At 47.4% G+C, this 22,745-nt stretch overlaps 1 protein-coding gene and 1 pseudogene across 2 annotated transcripts in view; one reads left to right on the forward strand and one right to left on the reverse strand.

Annotated features, from left to right (window-relative positions):
- The window catches only part of LOC138498400 (zinc finger protein 850-like), a 272,974-nt pseudogene that overhangs the window by 192,414 nt on the left and 57,815 nt on the right, over positions 1-22,745 (reverse strand).
- Positions 1-22,745, forward strand: part of LOC138498463 (zinc finger protein 271-like) — a 77,061-nt gene that overhangs the window by 44,825 nt on the left and 9,491 nt on the right. Inside the window, exon 1 of one of the 2 annotated variants that reach the window (XM_069622212.1) lies at positions 3,949-4,067. The exons of the other annotated variant lie outside the window; for it this stretch is intronic. The gene's annotated coding sequence lies outside the window, so the exon portion shown is untranslated. Of the gene's footprint in view, positions 1-3,948; positions 4,068-22,745 lie in introns of those variants that run through there. 2 annotated transcript variants of the gene reach the window in all.

Below are 22,745 nucleotides of genomic sequence, written 5' to 3' on the forward strand. Positions count from 1 at the left end.
TATTGCCCATAGATCACTTGTCATTTCCTAGGCGGGAAGGACAGTATTGCCCATAGATCACTCATAATTTCCTAGGCGGGAAGGGCAGTATTGCCCATAGATCACTCGTCATTTCCTAGGCGGGAAGGACAGTATCGACCATAGATCACTCATATCCTAGTCGAGAAGGACAGTATTGCCCATACATCATTCGTCATTTCCTAGGTGGGAAAGACAGCATTTCCCAAAGATCACTCGTCATTTCCTAGGCAGGAAGGATGGTATTGACCATAGATCACTCGTCATTTCCTACGCGGGAAGGACAGTATTGACCATAGATCACTCGTCATTTCCTAGGCGGGAAGGACCGTATTGCCCATAGATCACTCGTCATGTACTAGGCGGGAAGGACAGTATTGACCATAGATCACTCGTCATTTCCTAGGCGGGAAGGACAGTATTGCCCAGGGATCACTTGTCATTTCCTAGGCGGGAAGGACAGTATTGCCCATAGATCACTCATCATTTCCTAGGTCGGGAAGGGCAGTATTGCCCCTAGATTTCTTGTCATTTCCTAGGTGGGAAGGACAGTATTGCCCATAGATCATTCGTCATTCTCTAGGCCGGAAGGACAGTATTGCTGATAGATCACTCGTGATTTTCTAGGTGGGAAGGACAGTATTGCCCATAGAGCACTCGTCATTTCCTAGGTGGGATGGACATTGTTGCCCATAGATCAGTCATCATTTCCTAGGCGGGAAGGACAGTATTGCCCATAGATCCCTCGTCATTTCCTAGGCGGGAAGGACAGTATTGCCCATAGTTCAGTCATCATTTCCTAGGTGGGAAGGACAGTATTGCCCATAGAGCAGTCATTTTCTAGGTGGGAAGGACAGTATTGCCCACACACTGGAAACCACCCAGGTGAGCTCTGACTTTACTGAGGCCTCCCACCATCTAGGATCTTACCAGGGATGTTTGCAGCTCACATCTGGAGATTTCAAAGAATGCAACAGTTGTAGGGGACAGGACCTCCACCCAGCAAACAATAGTGAATGACTTCAAAGTCCCCTATTGGTCTGTAGACTAGTATGTGCCATGCAAGACTGTGGTGGCAACCTTTGCGTCCTCGATGCATGATAGCAGCATAAACGCTGCAAACTGCATACTTTACTGAAGGCAGAATAAGCAGTGTACAGTGTGAATTTACAGGGTCCCCTCTGTTGCAGCTTGATGCTCAGTGTGACATTATAGGGGCCCGCTGTTGGAGCTGGATGGTCAGTGTGACTTTACAGGGGCCCGCTGTTGCAGCTGGATGGTCAGTGTGACTTTACAGGGGCCCCGATGTTGCAGATGGATGGTCAGTGTGACTTTACAGGGGCCCACTTTTGCAGCTGGATGGTCATTGTGACTCTACAGGGGCCCCGCTGTTGGAGGTAGATGGTCAGTGTGACTTTATAGGGGCCCCGCTGTTGCAGCCGGATGGTCAGTGTGACTTTACAGGGGCCCCGCTGTTGCAGCCGGATGTTCAGTGTGACTTTACAGGGGCCCCACTGTTGCAGCCGGATGGTCAGTGTGGCTTTACAGGGGCCCCACTGTTGCAGCCAGATGGTCAGTGTAACTTTACAGGGGCCCCGCTGCTGCAGCTGGATGGTCAGTGTGACTTTACAGGGGCCCCACTGTTGCAGCCGGATGGTCAGTGTGACTTTACAGGGGCTCTGCTGTTGCAAGCGAATGGTCAGTGTCTCTTTACTGGGTCCCCGCTGTTGGAGCTGCATGGTCAGTGTGACTTTACAGCGACCCAGCTTGTGCAGGTGGATGGTCAGTGTGACTTTACAGGGGCCCGCTGTTGGAGCTGGATGGTCAGTGTGACTTTACAGGGGCCCCACTGTTGCAGACGGATGGTCAGTGTGACGTTACAGGGGCCCCGCTGTTGGAGGTAGATGGTCAGTGTGACTTTACAGCGACCCAGCTTGTGCAGGTGGATGGTCAGTGTGACTTTACAGGGGCCCGTTGTTGCAGCTGGATGGTCAGTGTGACTTTACAGGGGCCCACTGTTGGAGGTAGATGGTCAGTGTGACTTTACAGGGGTCCCGCTGTTGCAGCCGGATGGTCAGTGTGACTTTACAGGGGCTCTGCTGTTGCAGCCGGATGGTCAGTGTGACTTTACAGGGGCCCCGCTGTTGCAGCTGGATGGTCAGTGTGACTTTACAGGGGCCCTGCTGTTGCAGCGGGATGGTCAGTGTGACTTTACAGGGGCCCTGCTGTTGCAGCGGGATGGTCAGTGTGACTTTACAGGGGCCCTGCTGTTGCAGCAGGATGGACAGTGTGACTTTACAGGGGCCCCACTGCACTGTTGCAGCTGGATGGTCAGTGTGACTTTACAGGGGCCCGGCTGTTGCTGCTGGATGGTCAGTGTGACTTTACAGGGGCCCCGCTGTTGCAGCAGGACGGCCCCACATTCGTAAGTAGCTTTTCCTGGGAAAGGCAGTCATGGCGTTGGTCAGGGTCTAGGGTTTGTTTTTGGTGTTCATTGGGTTACTTCTCTCACGCTCCCACTCTCTCTCTGTAAGGCAAGAGTTGCATTGTGAGGTGCATATTTGCCAGAGCCGCCACAGCGGTTGCTGACAGTGGCATGAGCAGAGATGAAACACAGGTATCTGCAGTCCGAGACGTCTTTGTCGTCAGCAAAGCTTTATAAAAGTTGGCTTGAATTGTGTACTTTTCAAGCCATCTTTTATAAACATAGAAACATGGCATGGAGGCCCCAGGTTCAGCGAGGGTCAAAGACGCCTCAGTGACCTAGGGAGGGGGTGGAGAAACAAAAGGACATTGACTTCCTCCTGTGACCCCTCAAGCGAGGGGGTCACAGGAGGAAGTTACACTGACTGACAGAAGTGCCAACCAGCCACAGCTGTGACTGGATGGCTCTTATGTCAGTTTACCAGAATCGAAAATGGCGGGTGCATCTCCTGTCACGCTTCGGCCGTGGCGGGATAATGTATACCGCTGTGGTGTGGTGGGGTTAGGAGACCCCGGCTCAGCTCCACTTTTTGGAGACTGCTGGGGCCTGGCACCGGCCCACTTAAAGCACTGGGTACCTGCCTCTAAAGGATAAATGCGGTGTCCATCCTGCCACGACACTAGCTTGAAATCTAGAGGATGAACTCAGAGCTCACTGGAACTACTTCACTCACTGAGCTATACGTCCAGCTGGCGACATCTCCAAAGAAAACCTCACAGGGATCAGACCCATACACTGAAAGGGTTAAACCTCCAAACACCATTTGAGCCCCATTCCCAGCCCATTGGGGAATTAGAGCCCAAAAGTGCTCCTATACAGAGGTGACCAGACATGGGGAGTGTGTGTGTGTGTGTGTGTGGGGGAGGAGTGGGGGCTGCACAAGTGGATGCAATGCCAAAGTCGCCGCCTTTTTAAACCCCTGGGCAAAGTTAAGGCTGTGACTGGTATGTAGCGCCAACCTGAGCCACTGGCGCTATTCGGCGCTGGAGATGAAAATGCCGTTTATGAAATGGGCCGAATTCTAGGGTATAAATGCCCTCAGACTGACCCCAGCCCAGAATTTGATATCACGTTTACTTTGGCAAAACTTTATTTTAAGGTCCTTTACGAATCACGTTTTACCCCTCAAAAATACCGAGAAGTCTATAGTGATAAAATCACGTATTCACAGTTATTCGTAAACACGAAGTGTATTGCATTAGTTGTTAAGCGCGAACATGAGGGCCCCTTGGTGAGCAGCAGGGGCAGGTGCTGGGGGTTCGGGTGGGGAGGGTGCGGGGGTGACGGCAGGTTCCAGGGGAGGCAGAGCTGGTGTGTGTGTGTGGGCGGGGGGGGGGGGGGGGTGGAGCAAACGGGGTGGGGTCTGAAGGCGGGTAAGCATCATTGGATAAAACCGGAGTGGGAGGGAGTGTCCGAGCCCACTTGTGTCTAAAATAGGGGGTGGGGGCGTCACAGGGCTCGCAGGCGCAGCAACTGCAGCAACTGCACGCAGAGGTCGGGGCCCACTGGCTGGAAGCGAAGGACCGCTCCATGTGGATCGGGTGTTTTGCTCGTGGATTATAAGGTGAGGGCCAGAGGGGGAGGTCTGGGGTCTTTCACCTCCATATATTCGTGTTCTTTTGACGTGTGTTGTGTGTGGTGGGGATGTGTGGGGCTGTGTGTGTGTGGGGCTGTATGTGTGTGGGGGAGGCAGCATGGCAGTGTGAGTCACGTGTGGGCTGGGTGCAGGGTCTGGGAAGGGGTCTGAGTGTGTGTGTGGGGGGAGGCTGTGTCTGGGGGCCTGCAAATGTGTGTCTGTGTGGGGGGACTGAGTGTTTGTGTGTGGGGATGTCTGGGCGTGTGCAACAGGGTCTGAGCGTGTGTGAGAGAGAGTGAATGTTTGTGTGGGTGCCTGAGTATGTGTGAAGGGACTCTATCTGTGTGGCGGTGGGGCTGAGGGTGTGTTTGCCGTAGGGGGGGGGGAGGTGTGTGTGTGTGTGTGTGTGTGTGTGTGTGTATGTGTGATGGGGATTGGTGTGTGTATGTGTGGGGTGGGGCTGTGTGTGTCTGGGTGGAGTGGGCTGTGTTTAGGGGGCCTGGGTGTGTGTGTGGTGGGGTTGTGTGCGTGGGGTGCTGTGTGTGCATTGTGGGGCCGAGTGTGAAAGCCAGTCTGTGTGTCAGGGCTGGGTGGGTGTGGCAGGGCTCTGGGTGTGTCAGGACTGGGTGTGTGTGTGGCAGGGCTCTGTGTAGGGAGGTTGTGTGTGTGTGTGGTGGAGCTGTGTGTGTGGTGGGGTAGCCTGGGAGTGTGTGCGTGGGGGCAGGGTTGAGTGTGTTTGTTGTGTGGCTGAGTGTGTGGGGAGGCAACATGGGAGTGTGTGGGGGCTTGGTTCAGACCATGTGTGATGGAGAGAGTGTGGCGGGCTTGGGTGTCGTGTGTGGGGAGGGGTCTGAATGTGCTTGTGTGTTGGGGGCTGTGTGTGGTGGGTGGGGGGCGAGGAGTCAGCAATGAAAGCCAGACGCAAAGTTGCCATGGTTTTGGTTAATGGCTTTTATTACCCTAAAACGGGTTGGGAAAATGCCTCTGACCCGGCTCTCACAGGAATGTCCCTACCTAGAACCAAAAAATAAGGATCGGTCCATGTCAAGATGTCAAAATGAAAACTGCCCTTGTGTCCAAACGTTCTAACCTGACCCTCACACTACAAACTAAATTATAAGGTGAAAGGGAAATCTCTTTAGCCTGGTGATTGCAAACCGAGTTCATAAAGGAAAAACGGAACAACATAAAGGTTCTCCAGGGTAAAAGACCCTCGGTTCCAGAGGGGGATCCCCTTCCCCTGAAATCTTCAACAATAGGCCAACAATTCTTGGTCTAACAGTTCTTTGTCTCTTTATTGGCCCACAACAATCCTGCTACTTACAAAGCTCCTTAGCCTTGTAGTTCCTTCTTTCAAAAGTTCCTTCTTTTGCTCAACAAACACAGTCCTTTCTTGGTAGATTTGCAACTGCCTGGTATACTCCCCTGCCAGGGCTTCTTGTGCAGTTGTGACTACCGGGTATACTCCCCTGCCAGGGCTTCTTGTGCACTTGTGACTGCCTGGTATACTCCCCTGCCAGGGCTTCTTGAGCACTTGTGACTACCGGGTATACTCCGCTGCCAGGGCTTCTTGAGCACTTGTGACTATCAGGTATACTCCCCTGCCAGGACTTCTTGTGCACTTGTGACTGCCTGGCTTACTCCACTGCCGGGGCTTATTGTGTACTTGCGACTGCGTGGTTTACTCCCCTGCCAGGTCTTCTTGTGCACTTGGGAATGCCTGGTTTACTGGTTTACTCCCCTGCCAGGGCTTCTTGTGCACTTGTGACTGCCTGGTTTGCTGGTTTACTCCCCTGCCAGGCCTTCTTGTGCAGTTGTGACTGCCTGGTTTACTCCCCTGCCAGGGCTTCTTGTGCACTTGTGACTGCCTGGTTTACTCCCCTGCCAGGGCTTCTTGTGCACTTGTGACTGCCTGGTATACTCCCCTGCCATGGCTTTTTGAGCACTTGTGACTATCGGGTATACTCCCCTGCCAGGACTTCTTGTGCACTTGTGACTGCCTGGTTTACTCCCCTGCCAGGGTTTATTGTGCACTTGCGACTGCGTTGTTTACTCCCCTGCCAGGCCTTCTTGTGCACTTGTGAATGCCTGGTTTACTGGTTTACTCCCCTGCCAGGACTTCTTGTGCACTTGTGACTGCCTGGTTTACTCCCCTGCCAGGGCTTCTTGTGCACTTGTGACTGCCTGGTTTGCTGGTTTACTCCCTTGCCAGGATTTCTTGTGCACTTGTGACTGCCTGGTTTACTCCCCTGCCAGGGCTTCTTATATTCATAGGTAACAGTTCCTCTTTTAACTCCTCAATTGCATAGATATTCTTCGGCTTTGTATATCTGGTTGTTTCAACATTCACTCTGGGTCTCCCCCCATATCTGCATTCCATACACTCCTATATGGCTGGGGTTCGGATATGCAATATGCCTTCTTGGTTTGCAAACAATCTCCTTAATGTCTCTGTGGCTTTATAGTTTACAAATTGTGTTTGGTGTGGTCGCCGAAACCCCCCCGAAATGCCCCATGGTCCCCACTTTGTTTGGGTCGACTCACAAGCTCTGTGTGGCATCTTCGGTCCCATTCGCACTAATGCTGAAAATATTTGCTGGCTGCTTTCCACCCTGGACTGCTTCCATGTCGTTCAGGTTCCTCTTGCGACTTCACTTGAGCACGCCTGCTTTCCTTCAGGTCCTGGTAGGGGAAACTTTACTGTCTCTGGTTGCCGAACTCCCGAGAATCTTCCCTTGGTTCCTGGATGTCTGGCGCACGTTGTGCTCCTGCATCGTTCCTCCAGCCCCTTGGCTCCACCCCAATGGTCCATACTTCCAAGGACCACACGTCTAGCAGAGAGGTACAACAACTTCTCCCAACAGCAGCATCATAGTTTGTTTTCGATCTTTAAATGTCCCACGCGCAGGTGCATCCTGAAAACAACTAGCACGCTCATTGAGCTTGAGGCTCCTTCCTCTCTGCATCCCAACCTAAGTTAAAACGTGCCAGAGCGGGATGGTCCAGTTTACCAGTCTTTGCGGCTAAGCAATGGAACTCTCGCCCACATGCTCTAAGAGCTGAGGAATCATACTGGGCCTCGACGCGCTCTCAAAACTTGGTTGTTTGTCTAACCTGTTCACCTTGCTTGCTGTCTGCTGGAATGTGAATCTGTTATTTGAAAACTATGTAACTGTCCATGCACCTGAATATCCTGTGTACCTGACTAATCATCACCACTGCCTTGGGCTACGTGTAACTGGCTCCCTTACAGCGCCTAGATGCCCCAGGGTTTGTGTGCGTTATACAAATGAAAATAAATAAATTGTTACCTTCATCCTCCTCATCCCAGTACTTGGGTGTTTGTGGGAAATGGAGTCCATTGATGTTACCTGATGCAGATTACTTGGAAAATCACTTTCAATGGTTCCATATGACAAGCCAGCTCTATATGGAGGGGAATTAGAACTGAAACAAGTATTCTTCAAGCTTTTACTTTTTAGACCAGGGATAGAAGTTTGGCCTGAAGAGTTTTCAGAAAAGGTTTCTCCATTTTCCCTAGAGGGGTATAGATGCATGGCAGTAGGCCATCAAGGTATTGAGTATTAAGGGTTTTTCATTATTATGGGCAAATGGGGGATACCATGTCTCATCCAATGAAGCCATAACATCTCCCGGAGGCTGTCTTCTCCCATGAGCTCCTCCCTCATTTATCCGCCCCCAGAGTCAGGATCAGTTAGCGGCTGCCATCCTCTGGCCACATGGGAAAAAGTTACTAACGGGGTCTGTGATGACTATTGGATTCATCACATGGGGCTGTGTGTGTGTGGCGGGACTGCATGTGTGTGTGGCGGGACTGCATGTGTGTGTGGTGGGGCTGAGTGTGTGTGGTGGGGTTGTATGTATGTGTGCAGCGGGGTCGTGGGTGTATGTCTGGGACTGTGTGAGGTGGGGCTGAGTGTGTATGTGTGTGGTAGGGTTGTGGGTGTGTGTGTGGTTTAGGGCTGAGTGTGTGGTTTGAGGCTGAGTGTGGGTGGGGGAGGCAGCCAGGGAGTGTGTGTGGGGTGGGGTCTGTGCAGAGCATGTGTGAGGGTAGAGTGTAGTGTGTGGGCAAGGGTCTGAGAGTGTTTGTGTGTTGGGGTCTGTGTATGTGTGGACTGAGAATGTGCATCTGTGTGTGGGGGTTGAGTGTGTCTGTGTGTGGGGGTTGAGTGTGTCTGTGTGAGTTGGTCTGAGTGTGTGGGAGGGAGTCTGTTTGTGTGTGTGTGTGTGGTGAGCCCGAGCGAGTGAGTGTGTATGTGTGTGGTGGGGATCTGTGTATGTGTTTGTGGGGGGCATAGTGTCAGTGTGGGGGATGACAGAGTGTGTGTGGTGGGGCAGCCTGGGAGTGTGTGTGGAGTGGGGGCTGGGTACAGAGCATGTGGGAGAGTGTGGAGGGCTTGCGTGTAGTATGTGGGCAGGGATATGAGTGTGCGTGTGGGGAAGGGTCTGAGGGTTGTGTGCGGGGGACTGAGTGTCTATATGTGGGGCACTGAGTGTGTGTGAGGGTCTGTGTGTGTGTGAGGGTCTCTGTGTGTGTAGGGGGGCAGAGCTTCTAATCGAGTTTTAAGACACCCCCATTTCTTTGAACTCAACTTTCTTTGAAAAATAACATTGGTGGTGGCATTTTTTTTGGAGACCATTAAATGTGATGCTTGCTGTCCAAGAGTTGGCTTTGTCTGGTTTGTGTGTTTCTGGTGGCGTTAGTACATCTCAGAACCCACCGGTGGTGCAGATGGGAGTGTCCTGCATATGTAGGTAACCTCTATATGCAAAGTTCTTTTTAAAACTTGAACATTCTTGTGGGAGACCTTATTGCTCGGTACATTTTTCAAGACTGATTCTGAAAGCTAAATCTGTTGACACCAGTATACCTTGACTTAGCATATTTGCAGCTTAACTGAACAATAGAATTGTCTAGCTGCACACGTCTCTCTCTCATACTCTCCAGACTATCCTCCGCACCCACGCCCTACTTTAAAACACTGTGCACAACAGCTATGCCCCACGATGCAATTCCATCTAGCTGCACACATGATGTCTCTCTGATACTCTCCAGACTACCTCTCTGCACCCACCCCCATGCCTGCTCAACATGGGTGACTAGAAGGGACTTGGCCACCCCTACCTACCTTCGTATTGTCTAAAATGCACACACGCATGCTATAACTCTCTTTCCCGTACTTGGACTTCAGTCCCCAAGGGCATTCAACATACAGTGCATTGAGACCAGACCAATGGTGAAAGGCGCTGTACAAATGCCCATTACATTACATACTTGCATATATATGTAGCATATGGAAACTTAAGAAGATTTGACTAGCACAGGGAGTTTTTGAAAAAAGTGACATCTTGGCAAATGGGTCATACACGGCACATTTGCCAAGATGTCACAAATTCACATGTCAAGGATAAATATAGTTTTTGTTTCTGGTGGCGTTGGCACATCTGAGAAACCACTAGTGGGGTTTATGGAGTGTCCCACATCTAGGCAGCCTTTTTTGATATGTTTTCACTTTTTCTGTCCTCTTGGTACTTCATTCTGATGCCCTGGAACTCTGTGTCGGGTAACATTTTGAGTTTGTCGTGGAAACCTCAAAAATGCATTACATGTTGAAACCTCAAAAATGCATTACATGTTTTGTGTATTTAAATTAGACGACTGCAAGGACATGTCACTAGTGAGCTTCCAAATGAATTTTCAGCACTTAAGTGCCTGCGTCACTGAAAAAAACGCACATTTTTCAGCATCACCAGTGATGCAAAGTAAAATAAAAAGGTTTGTAAAATGCACTAAATACACAAAACAAGAATGTATTCAGGGGCATTATAACATGCAGTCACTGCAGCTTATATCCACAGGTTAATAAACTGAACAGGGAAAAACAAGACGGCCCATTTCAGGAAAGCAGCACATGTGATGCACAAACATCACTCGGGAATAAAAGGCGATGTCTCAAAGCCTGACCTTGGACTCAAGTCCAAAATAAAGGTGTTTTTAAAAAAATGTTTTAGGACACCCCCGTTTATTTGAATGCAACTTTCTTGGGGGGGAAAATGTTGGTGGGTGCATTTTTTTCAGAGACCATAAAATTTGATGCTTGCTCCCCAAGAGTTGGCTCTGTTGGGGCTGTAACTCGACCTTGGGGGAATTACCTGACTTGGTAAGGCATCCCCCGTTGGTGTTTATTGTGTAGCATCGTGAAAATGTGAAGTAGATTTAACAACCAAGGGAGCTTTTAGGAAAAAGTGACTTCTTGGAAAATGGGTCACATGTGGCACATACAATGTCACCAATTCTCATGTCAAGGCTAAATATAGTTATTGTGTTTCTAATGGCGTTAGTACATCTCAGAACCCACCAGTGGTGTAGAAGGAGTGCCCCGCATATGTAGGTTTGCTTTGATGGGGCATGGCTTGCCTTGATAGGGCTGGGCTTGCCTTAATAAGGATGGACTCACTTTAATATGACTGGGCTTGCCTTAATAAGGATGGACTCACTTTAATATGACTGGGCTTGCCTTAATAAGGATGGACTCACTTTAATATGACTGGGCTTGCCTTAATAAGGATGGACTCACATTAATATGACTGGGCTTGCCTTGAAGAGGCTGAGCTTGCTTTGATGGGGTTGGGCTGGGCTGGGCTTGTCTTGATAGTGCTTGACTTACCTTGATAGCTGGGATTGCCTTAATAGGGATGGACACACATTAATATGACTGGGCCTGCCTAGATAGGGTTAGGCTTGCTTTGATGGGGTCTTGGTAGGGCTGTGCTTGCTTTGATGGGGATGGGCTTGCCTTGGTAGGGCTGTGCTTTCCCTAATAGGACTTAGCTATTTAAATGCCACCTCTGTCTGCAGTGACTTTGCTGTCACTGCAGCTGTCAAACAGGACCCAATGCGACCTCTGGCCCTGCTCTGTGCCACTGTAGAGCAGCGGCTGCAGATCAGGAGACTGATTCAGCAGAGCTTTCTGAAAGGGGGTCTATTCAGCTAATAACCCCTTCTGAGATGGAATTTCCGGCATTTTTTAAATTATTTAATAGAAATAGAAAAAGCATCTCATTCATCTGTCAGAGATTTATATAAACACCAACAGGTGAATGCCTGGGTCGGCGTTTCCCCTAAAACAGACAATTTGGGGAGGCAAGGATTGCCGTACTGCCTAACATGGATGACAAATCTCCATTTGTGCACTTAAGTCCAGCAGCAATTTTGAATGGAAAAATACAAGGACTTCTTGTGCTAATGGTTTGGTAGATTTTCACGACTGTTCACAATGGTGAAGCTCCATTCTGAGGTCATGATACAATGCTGCTGGATTGGAGGATTTACACCATTGTTTTCATCGCTGTGAATCTCCTTCCTGGGGTCATGACGGAATGCAGCTGGATTGGAGGATTTACACCATTGTTTTCACAGCTGTGAATCTCCTTCCTGGGGTCATGACCGATTGCAGCTGGATTGGAGGATTTACACCATTGTTTACACAGCTGTGAATCTCCTTCCTGGGGTCATGACGGAATGCAGCTGGATTGGAGGAATTACACCATTGTATTCACAGCTCGGAATCTCCTTCCTGGGGTCATGACCGATTGCAGCTGGATTGGAGGATTTACACCATTGTTTTCACAGTGAGCATGTTTTTCCTGGGGTCATGACAGATTGCAGCTGGATTGGAGGATTTACACCATTGTTTTCACACCAGTGAATCTCCTTCCTTGGGTCATGACAGATTGGAGGATGTACACCATTGTTTTCACAGCTGTGAATATCCTTCCTGAGCTCAGTATGGCATGCAGCTGGATTGGAGTATTTTCTTTCATTTTTATTTTTTATTGTGCATTTTTAGATTAATTTACAAAACCTTTTTCACATATATAAAATATGTATAAAAACATTAGATTGGTAAAAATCATAGCTGAAGCTATAACAATCCATTACCAACATATCCAAAATATACAAATCAAAAATATACAAAATGTACAAAATATCCAAATATACAATCCAAAATCCATAGTCCATTACGATCAATCAAATTCCCAATTTCTTTACCATTTCCTTCCATATACAGAATGCAGCGTTTGTAACCACAATTGATTGCGCACCATATAATGGTGACCAGAACTGGTCGTTGTGAATGTTTTCAATTTTCCTGACAAAATGTACATACCCTTTCATGTAAGATGTTACCAAATAAGGACAAGCTGTCAACACATGTCAGGAGTCTCTACCTTGCCATGGTGCAATCTGCAAAAGTTATCCCCTTCCCCAGGAGATTCTTTACTCCGCCACATTTCCGTACATTCATTTGTTGGGAGAAGGTTTAGTCTCATGTACAGGATAAACTGCTTCAATTCAATGGAACACATCTTCGTCAGATAGCTATAAGGCTTATAATATGCAAAGCTTTGATAAGAAAATTCTTTATCTTTTTTTGTGTGTACTGTATCGATGTTCAGAGACCTGTCCCACATTTTTGTCTTTGCTTTTATTATTTTTTCAAAATTCGGTGTCATTTCAAAGATATCTTACCAGATATCCAAGGCTACAAGATGTGATTTGGCCGTTGTTTTTACATCCTCAATAAAAGAGTTTATCCGGTCCTTTGCCATACCTTTACCCAATAATTTGAACATTTGAGTTGGAATCAGTTTTCAAAAGTTTAGCATACAAGGTGCGTCTAACCAGTCACAATGATTTTAGGAACACAAACCATACTCCAACCTTAGTGCTTCGACCGGGACGGATTTGGGAAGATTGATGATAGTTCGTAACACTTTACCTATGAGCTTGGCTATCCATTGTACATGTGTACTAGGAATCGCATCAAGCACATAGAGAATAGATGGTATAGTACTCATGTGGTAGACTTCCAGGAAGCCTTCAATGTTTTGGCCTCCTCGACTCTATATCATTTTTTAGCACAAGCTATTCCATATTTTTCCCCTGGTCCAAGCTTCGTAATAGGTTGGTGTTGCCTTGATTTGTACTAGAAAGCCCAGATAAACAAATGCTGTTTACCTCTGTAGCTCTATTCCATCTAAATACCATAGGAATGTGTCTTTTTCACACCTACCCTTACTTAAGCACATTGTCTTATTTTTTGCAATATTTATTACCATAAGGTTTTTATCTGCATAGTTTATTTTAACAAATTTAGTCTCCACTGAAGGCCAATAGTGGTACAATCAAATAATATTAAGTCATTGACGTCAGACAGACAATTTATGAGGGTGCCATTTATTTTTGGTGGGAAATGACGGACACTCTTTAATTCGCTTTCTATATAAAGACTGGAGCGGGGTATCTGTACTCCTGCTCTCTATATGGCAGAGGAGAGACACAGAAGACCCCAGTGAAGATTCTCTATTTGGTAAAACGTGGGCAAGCAATCAAGGCCTAGCTTCTCAGGAGGTGATACAGGCTGGTTCTTAAGTACAGTCTAGTCCCCAAGCACCCACAAAAGAATGTCCACACTGTATTAGTGAAAACAGTCTTTATATAATTAAGGTTCAATGTTATATACACAATCACAATAACTCACTTTGTGCTCAGTTAATCTACAATGGCAAATATATACAGTTCTAAGTGGTACCACAATTATTATCAGATTTCATTAAAGTGCATCAACTGTATTCTGGTCAAATGTCACACAAATCAATAAAGGGAACCAACAATAGGCATAGGAGGAAAAGCAGTTGGTTAGACCAATTGGCAGAATACTGGCCCCGTTTACCTAGACACAGCTCTGTGTGGAGATCCCCCCCGCCCAGCTGGGCGACCTGTAAAATAAAGATATACTACACGCCCAGTCCATATATTGTCCAATATGTCTTATTTCCTTCTAAAATGTTTCTACCACCCCAATGTACCTGGAATAGCAGAGTTCCTCGAGGAAGCGCCGATGGATCCTTCTTGAGTGACTCCCTTTAAGGCAGGAGCCACGGTTCGTTGATGGGCCTCGAAGAAGGTGAACTTGTCGTCGATGATCCTCGATAAAAAGTTTGATGGCGTCGAGGCAGCAGCTTCGGTCTTGGTGGTGCTCATCGACGATGGGTCGAGGACGTTCTGCAAAGACGAGGCGTGCGAGCACCTCGGTGTCAATAGTCCGGGACCGCAAAGAGTCTATGAAGAACTTTGCCCCAGCAAGGGCGCTGAGTCGTCTGGCGTCTCTGCAGTCTACGGGTGGCGGGAAACCCAGCGGCGGATTCTCTGCGGCGTGTCGGCAGCCTCGACTTTCTCCGGCGGGACAAAGCGGTCGGCGGTGCTGCCGAGAGATTCCTTTGATTCGAATGTCTTAATCAATGGAGCGTTGCGGCTCAGGTCGTCAACGGCACAGCGTCAAGGGGTCCCTGCTTCTGGGCAACACGGCTTTGACGGGCCTCCAGTGGTTATAGCAAACCTGCAAACCCTGGTCGCTGACAGTACCCAGAATGTTCAGTGCTTCTCTTCATTCTCCTCGGCCGTCCCCGTCTCCGGTCGGCAGCCTGTCGAGGGTCTGTCTTCCAGGGAGCTTCGACAAAGGTTAGCGGTGCTCGATGGTCCCTCGGAGCTCGGGAAGAGGGTGCCTAACCAGGTCCTCTCTCGGATCAGTCCTCGATGAACTCAACAGCTTTTGGATCGGGTCGAAGCAAATGCAGCAGCAAATCTTCTTCTTCTAGCTTGGCTTCAAGTATCAACTTCAGCTTCTGAACGATTTCTAGCAGTGAGAGGCCCCCAGATATACTGTTCTGTCTCTCATTCATTCTGCTGAGTCACACTCAGGCAACCAATCACCAGAGGGCATTGAGGCAGCCAGGCAGCCAATCAGGCATACAGTGCATTCAGGCCATTCTCCTCCCTCTGACACTCACAACAAGGAATGTGTATTGGGACAAGTACCCAGCGATTCAACACTACACACTGCATTCATATCAATTTCGGACAGGGCTGTCTCAGTCATTGTGTTTTCATACCAGAAACCAGACATCCACAACAAGAAGTGCATATTGGTCACACACTCCATTCACCCAGGTCCCACCCCAAGGGTGTACCCACAACATGCAGTCACTTGGAAGGCTCCAGCCAGCTTGGCCTGGACATCCCCACGATACCTTATATTGAACTTCCGCCCAAAAGCCAATCAGGGGGAAGGTACAGAGTCAGGGCTTCCCAGGACTTTGGGAAAACAAGGTAACAGGCAAAAGAAAGCAAGAGGCCAGAGGCGCCATCTTGTTTCTCATCAGGAATCAACTGATTCCAATGGCAGGGCCTGGGTATCCCAAAATGGAGGATACTCAGAGCACCTGTCGAATTCAGCATGGAGCTGCCACCAGCCCATACCCTGCTCTGTGGGCCACACACCGGTGCCCAAAAACATACACTAGGGGCGCAGGGTTATACCCCCACCCGTGGGTGACATAAGGGTATCTCAAGGGTCTGTACACCAAACCAAAAATTAGGAAGAGCTGCACTTCCAGGAGTCCCACGTGGACTCCTGGGCAAAAAACAATACAGAACACATATGAAAAAGGACTACAGGACAAGGACAGGGAAGCCATGCCCCTCCAATGTATTCCAGCAACACAATCAGCTGTATAGAAATTGTACAAAACCGTGCCCAGCACACAACCTTGTTTTAATCCCCTGTTTGTATGCTGTGTGTGTACCTTCAAGGTTTAAATGGATGGTTATAGATGTATTCGTATAGAGCTGTTGGATGTGATTTGATAACGTTTTATCAATGCCACGTTTCTTAAGTTTTTCCCCCAAGACTGGTCGCAAAACAAAATCCACATAGCATCAATATATATTCGTACCCTTCTTGTGTTCATATTCAGCTATTAAATATTGCAATGTGCAGACGCTAGTCAGGGTGTTGTATGACTTCCTAAAGCCTGTTTGGAAAAGGCTAAGTATTTGATTTTTCCAGTTGTTAATTCTCCCAATAGTATGGTTGTAAATATTTCTCGACTCGAGTCCGTCATCGCCAATAGACAGTAGTTGGATGGAAGCAATCTGTCTCTGCTTTTAAAAACGGGGACAAGTACAGACTTTGGCCAGCTATCTGGGGTAGAACCTGTTTTTGTTACGTGTGTGTGTGTGTGTAGATGGCATTTAAAATGTTTGCCCACACCTCAGGTCTATCTTTTAATACTATATTAGGGATGCTGTCAGCACATGTGAAGGCTTTATTTTCTTAATTATTCTTAGTGGAATATCTTCTCCTATATCAAAACTAGCCTTTTCATCCTTTATTTATCCGGAATCTTTACCTCTACATTATAACGTAGGGCCGGGATCTAAATCTGATAATTCCATGGTAGAATAAAGGCCTTGTATATAACTAAACCAGATGTTTTCAGGTATAGGATTTAATTCGATGGGTGTTATCGCTTTACGAAAATTCTTATAATATGACCAAAATCGATGTGCGTCAAAGGTCTTCAACCATCTAAACAATCTTAGCCAATTTTAGTTTTTTAGGGAGTATTTATGTGTTTTTTGAAAACTAATTTCCATATTTGGTTTTCAGGTTAATAATTCTAATTTGTTTCTCCCAAAGATCCAAATCAGGGCGGGCTTTAATTGCTGCTTGAGAAGGTTTTTCCTTTCATTTATAATGGTGTCATTTGGAACATTTGCCTTTTTCACATTGTTTTTCCTAGGCCTGTGGTTTTTCATGCCCCGTTTCTGGATTATTACTGAGACCATTCCTTTTCAAATCCCAATTGGCCATATACAATGCTTTTTCCAGACTTTCTTGATCATGCCATAATATTTTGTTTACAGTCTTGTTTTTTTCCGACCCTTGTATCCGGTTTCCCTGTGTGTTTCTGGCAAAGTTCAAAGCATTTACCTTGGTGTCAGTATACCAAATCAACATTGCATGGTCACTAGGACCGTCATGAATAATTTCTATTTGGCTACACCTAGACCTAGGAACTGGATCCGCAAGTACATAATCAATGTGCAAGCTGGCCATCCCATTTGACCACGTGAAAGTGTCCGAACTTGGGTCGCCAGTACGAAATCCAAGTATGACAAGTCATAGGGTCTCATTACACGTTATGCGGTAACCATGGTGCTATTAGCGCCATGGTTGCTGCCGGTATTTTACCGTGTCCGCCTTGGTGGATGGCGGAATTACTGCCCTACTCCAAGGTGAGCGGGAGAGGTAATTCCCCATTCACCAAGGCACTTCCCCATTCCCATTTTTGCCCCCATAGGGCTCAAAGGGAATGGGAATGGGGAAGGAGGTAATTACGGTGCCGCAAATTGCGGTACCGTAATTGGCACCAAGGTCCCTTTGCGGGCCCGTTCCTTAACGGCTGTTAAAACCAGCCGTTGAGGTCGGGTCCGGCAAAGGGACCTCGTAGTAAGGAACCCTTACCGCATCCCCTTGCAATGAGGCCCATAGTAGTCAAAGTTATGCCACCCACACTTCGAGGGGGACCCCTTTACAAATGGTCGAAGCAGATTTCTACTGTTTAAGTCACCCGCAATGATGATTTGGCCTGAAGGAAATCTTTCAGGCCAATAACGGATGTCGTCGTCCAGGGTCCTGTGTATAAGTTTTGTGTATGTACCCCCGGTGGATCATATACATTTATAAGCAGGATCTTAACAGGGTTGTCTTTTGGCAATTGTAAAGTACCCGTCAAAACGTATGGGGAGTGATTACACAACTTTTACCTCAATGGCTAAACCTCCACTGGCTCGCCCCAGCTTTGAGGGGGTGGCATTTCTGGAAATAGTCCTGTAGCCATCTATAGCAATGTCCTCAGTGCACCAGGTTTTTTGAAGAAAGAAAATGTTGCAGGACTCCAGGGACTCCCGCCCCTCTGAATGAACCAGTAAAGAACGATAACCTTGCGTACCATCACTCCGAAAAGTCGAATCAAACGACCTTGCCAGGGTCGAACCTTTCCATCAAGGTAAAATGGCATGCGCGTATCTACACGTGCAGACGAATTGGGCCAAAGTGAGGATCTCCGAGGCGGCTGAACATCTACTAAAAATGGGTTTCGACCTGTTTGAACTGGAAGAGACTGCTCGATTTACCTCGCCCAGGAAACCATCAGAATCAACAAAGTCTGCTACGGACACGAGGAGTAACAAACCACAATCGCACTTAAGACCTGGTGAGGAGAGAGGATCCAGACTTATTTCAATACACACTGAGCCTTCTTTACAGAACGCCTCTCCCCGGTCTTCTCTTTCGCACCCTAGCGGTAAAGAGGGGAGCCAGTGCCCTAAAACGGCCACAAAGATAGACGGAACTGCCCTAAAGGATCCTTTGGGTATAAGAAGGTGTCCTCAGGGACCCAGGCCGAGGATCGTAAGGACCATATATCAACCACCGGGGGGAAACAAGACTGGCACCCATGAACCTCAGAAACTAGCCTCACCAGCGGAACAATGGGCATGGATGCCCAATGCATTGACAATAAATAAGAACAGATAGCAACCCGTGGAGCGCTTGTCCGCTCCACTCGCCTCTACACTACTAACGGGTAAACCTGATCTCTCCCTGGGGTCATGGAACACTCGTGGATTCCAGCATTTAACGAAACAAGGAGACATAAACTTGGGATGCTTAGACATCATTTGTCTGCAAGAAACTTGGATGATAGAACGCCCCTCCATAGACGGATACGACTTGACCTTCGCTCCAGCTGTCAAAGGTCCCTTTGGCCGACCGTCATCAGGCCTTATAACTGCAATACGCTGCGGATCCGGTTTACATCTAATGAACACTCTGAGAGTGTCAACTCACCTATTGACCACGGAAATTATTTGGACTGAGGCCGAGGTGAAAAAGGGTAAGCCTAAAACGCAAGTTATAATCATCCTAAATGTTTACTGGAATCCGGCGAGTATGACCGATTCACTCCTCATAGCACTGATTGAGGATTCAATCGATGAAGCACGAGTAAGGTGTCCTGAGGCCCTGTTAATCATCTGTGGAGATCTAAATGCCACCTGGTTACCACACGATTCAGCCGGTGACCCTCCTCTTTTTTCGACCTTAAGAAGTAAACGCGGTGTGGCTTGGCTGTCCTTAATGTCATCCCGTGACCTGCTATGTGCTGAGGATCTATTCCCCAGAAGTGACAGGCCACCCACCTGGGAAAGAGGAAACTCTTCAGCAGACCTCGACCACATCTTCATAAGCAGGCTCTTAGCAGCTTTGACCACTTCGTTCGAGGTATGGAGGTCCTCGGCTAGCGACCATAACCTGCTTGTACTGAAATGGACGTCCACGAAGCTCGTGAACTTATTCATGCCTGCACAAGTGGAGGTAAACAACCAGCAAAACCGCTTAAGACTCTCAGAATCCTCGATCCTAAAGATACAGGCACAATATTTGGCAACCGGAAACGAGCACAACCCACTGAGTGACCTGCACTTACCAGATTACCAACCTCTTCTGGTACCTTTCAGAGCTAAACCTGCTGGCCCCAGACAAAACAACGAAGGTGCTAGACATCAATACAGCAAAGAACTTGTCCTAAGACGGAGATCAGTAAGGCGTGCCAGAAGAAAATTTGGTGTCTTTCCTTCACCCGAAAATCTGGCAACCTTGAACCAAGAAAATAAATCTTACAAATCATGGCTCAGGTTCCATCGTAGTAATCTTTACCAACAAGACGCCGAAGCGATGCTGAAGCTTGTCTGCGGTCACCACCCCCGAGAGTTCTGGGCGCTCTTAAGGTCTTCTCTGTCGCCTCACGAGACCTCACCATCAAATCCAATCGGGGAAATAACCTGGATAACATTCTATTCAAATCTTTTCAAAGCTCCCGTATTGTCAACCTCTTTTGAACTTACAACAAAACGAGTACCATGGATAGATTTGAGCGATGAATCTGAGATTCTCAAAGTCCTGCAGAATTTGAAACCATCGCGAGCACCTGGCCCGGACGGAATAACAAATCTCGACCTAAAAAATATCCAAGTCAGTGGGCTGTGTTGATTAGTGAAATCTTTAAACGCTGCAAACAGGCTTGGCAAATTCCGGCATCATGGACAACATCCATCATAGTCCCGATATTCAAAAAGGGAGGGAAAGAAGATCCTAAAAATTACCGCCCGATCGCACTTCTGGATACGGTTGGCAAGGTGTTTGGTTCTCTATTACTTCAAAAATTTCAGGACTGGGCCAGGGAGGCCGAATGCGCCGACCCGTTTCAAACGGGATTTACTAAAAACAGCGGTACGACCACTAACATCATGTTTCTCAGTACACTCAAAAGCAGCAAGGTGCTGGGAGGAGGCTCTAGAGTGTTTCTAGCGTTCATAGATCTGGCTCAAGCTTTTGATCAAGTAAATCGTGAGCGCTTGTGGAGAAAACTGAGTCTTTGGAAATGCCCGGCCGAACTGCTTCAACCGATTCAAGCTCTACACCAAGAAACAAGGTTGCGAGTGAGACTAACTCAGGCTGGTTTGTTGTCCTCTGAAATCCCGGCGGATCGCGGTGTGAAACAGGGTTGCCCCCTTGCTCCGTCACTCTTTATTGCTTACCTCGGCGACTTCAAAGCCTCGGAGCAAACGATCCGCTCCTTTCCACCGACTTTGGGCAAAGTGAAAACATCGAGACTACTCTACGCTGATGACCTAATCTTAATGGACTTGACTCCTATCGGTCTTCAGCGTCAACTCGACCATCTGGCGGCATATATTCAAACGAATGATCTAACTATAAACACGGCCAAAACAAAGATCCTGACAATGGAAAAACACAAGCGACCAAAGGAAAAACTTGCCTGGTACCTGGATGGGGTAGCACTGGAAAAAGTCACAAACATCACATACTTGGGAGTAGCATTGGACTGCTCGAGTATAAATGCAACTCTCCAAAGTTGCCTAATGACAAAAGCAAGAAACCTAGCGGCACAAGGCAGGGCATTGGACAACAAGTTTGGAGGTTTTTCCCTGTTACCCCTGATAAAATTCTACAAAATGAAGGTGGTGCCATCCCTCACCTATGCCGCAGAAGCTCTCCCGCATACACCCACAAATTTGTGGCTGAAGTTAGAGGGTCTATTTTGGCGCACTGTTCTAGGTTTCCCCAAGTCTGTGCCGGCTCTGTTGATCAGAAGAGAGCTTGGCCTATTATCGTTGGAAGGGACCATGGAAACTAAATCGATGATGCTGTACAGGAAGATGCTACTTTCGGACTGTCCTTATGTGCTAGCCATTGTACGCACGGAACTATTGACATCTTCCTCTTCTGTGCTCAAATCTTGGGAAAGGGCTCGTAAAATGAAGCTTGCGGAAATCAATTCCTCGGAGCAGGATCTTATCAGCAATCCGCTAAAAATAAAAAGGAAAATCAGTGAGCTTGACTGGATTGAAACCCTGAACAATGCATCTAAAGCTAAATCAGTCAGCCATTTGCCGCCCCATGAGAGCAAATTAAACACTGTTCCGAATTACCTGAGTAAATTCCCTAACAAAGCCGCCAGAAACTTGTTTTTGAGAGCGCGTCTAAATTTACTGCCGACACACGAGATACTAAAACTCAGAGGACAAAGTAATTCGAACACATGTCGTTTTTGCAAAAATGAGACACACGTAGAAACTATACGCCATCTCCTTTTAAATTGCCCAGGAACCAGAGCCGTAGGCGAGAAATTTCTGTTACCACACCTTTCTGCATCGTATATCAGGGAAGAAGAAACGTGGTGGACGCGCCTGATGAGCGGAGAAAGAAATACCTGGACTATAGCCACTACACAGACTTTAAAGTTTATTCTATCTCTCTGAAAATCTAGCCCAATTTTTTTTTTTTCTTTTTTTTTTTTTTTTCTCCTTTTCCACTTCGGCTTCACCTCGCAGTTTCTTTTTCTTTTTCCCTTTTATTCCTTAATTTCGAGCTTCATCCTTTGTTCTTCACTTCGTTTTGATTCCAATTTCGTTTGTAAAAATCATTAATTTGATTAAATCAACTAAATAAAAAAAAAAAAAAAAAAATAACCTTGCGTATTCCAGCACATCCATTTTTGTTTGTTTTGTCTCAAGGATAATCAATTTGCACCATTCGTCAGGCGTTAAGGCTTCCAGTATTCTACACCGGCTTGAGTAATCCCTGCCATGTCCGTTTGTGCTTGAACTGCTCGCAGTGCGTCTCTCACAGAAGGTGGGGGAACATTTCCCCCGAGTCTTTTGGTGTATTTAACAACAGGGCTAACACTTCTATGATCTTCAACCTTTATGCAAATTATCAAGGATAGACCCACTGTGGCAAAGAGATCGGCGTGTGACTTGAATAATGCCACCGTCAGTGGCGATGCAAACTCCACCAAAGCCCAATGTGTATGGCTGCCGTACCAAGGTCATTCAATCTTGGTTATATCCGCTGATGTAATTAGATCAGAAAACGGCAATTGCTTCAAGATTGCCAGTAGACCAGATCTATTGAGGAAAGGGCTTTGGTCTGTCGGGGTTGTTTCCTCTAAAATGATCCATTTCCCAAGATCTTTCAGGGCCTTTACAGAAACTGGTTTCTCAGATTCTAAAGCAGAAATATTTTCAAGGACCTCGGTTTGATCCGCTTCCATGATCGAGTCGGTCTATATATTGCCCTTTTCACAACATGAAGTTTTAGCTAGGGTACCTTTTGCACTTGCTATTACAGGCTTAATAGGCTCAACCTGACC

Source organism: Ambystoma mexicanum, chromosome 5q (genome assembly GCF_040938575.1).
Source record: "Ambystoma mexicanum isolate Mex_15411 chromosome 5q, UKY_AmexF1_1, whole genome shotgun sequence".
NCBI lineage: Eukaryota > Metazoa > Chordata > Amphibia > Caudata > Ambystomatidae > Ambystoma > Ambystoma mexicanum.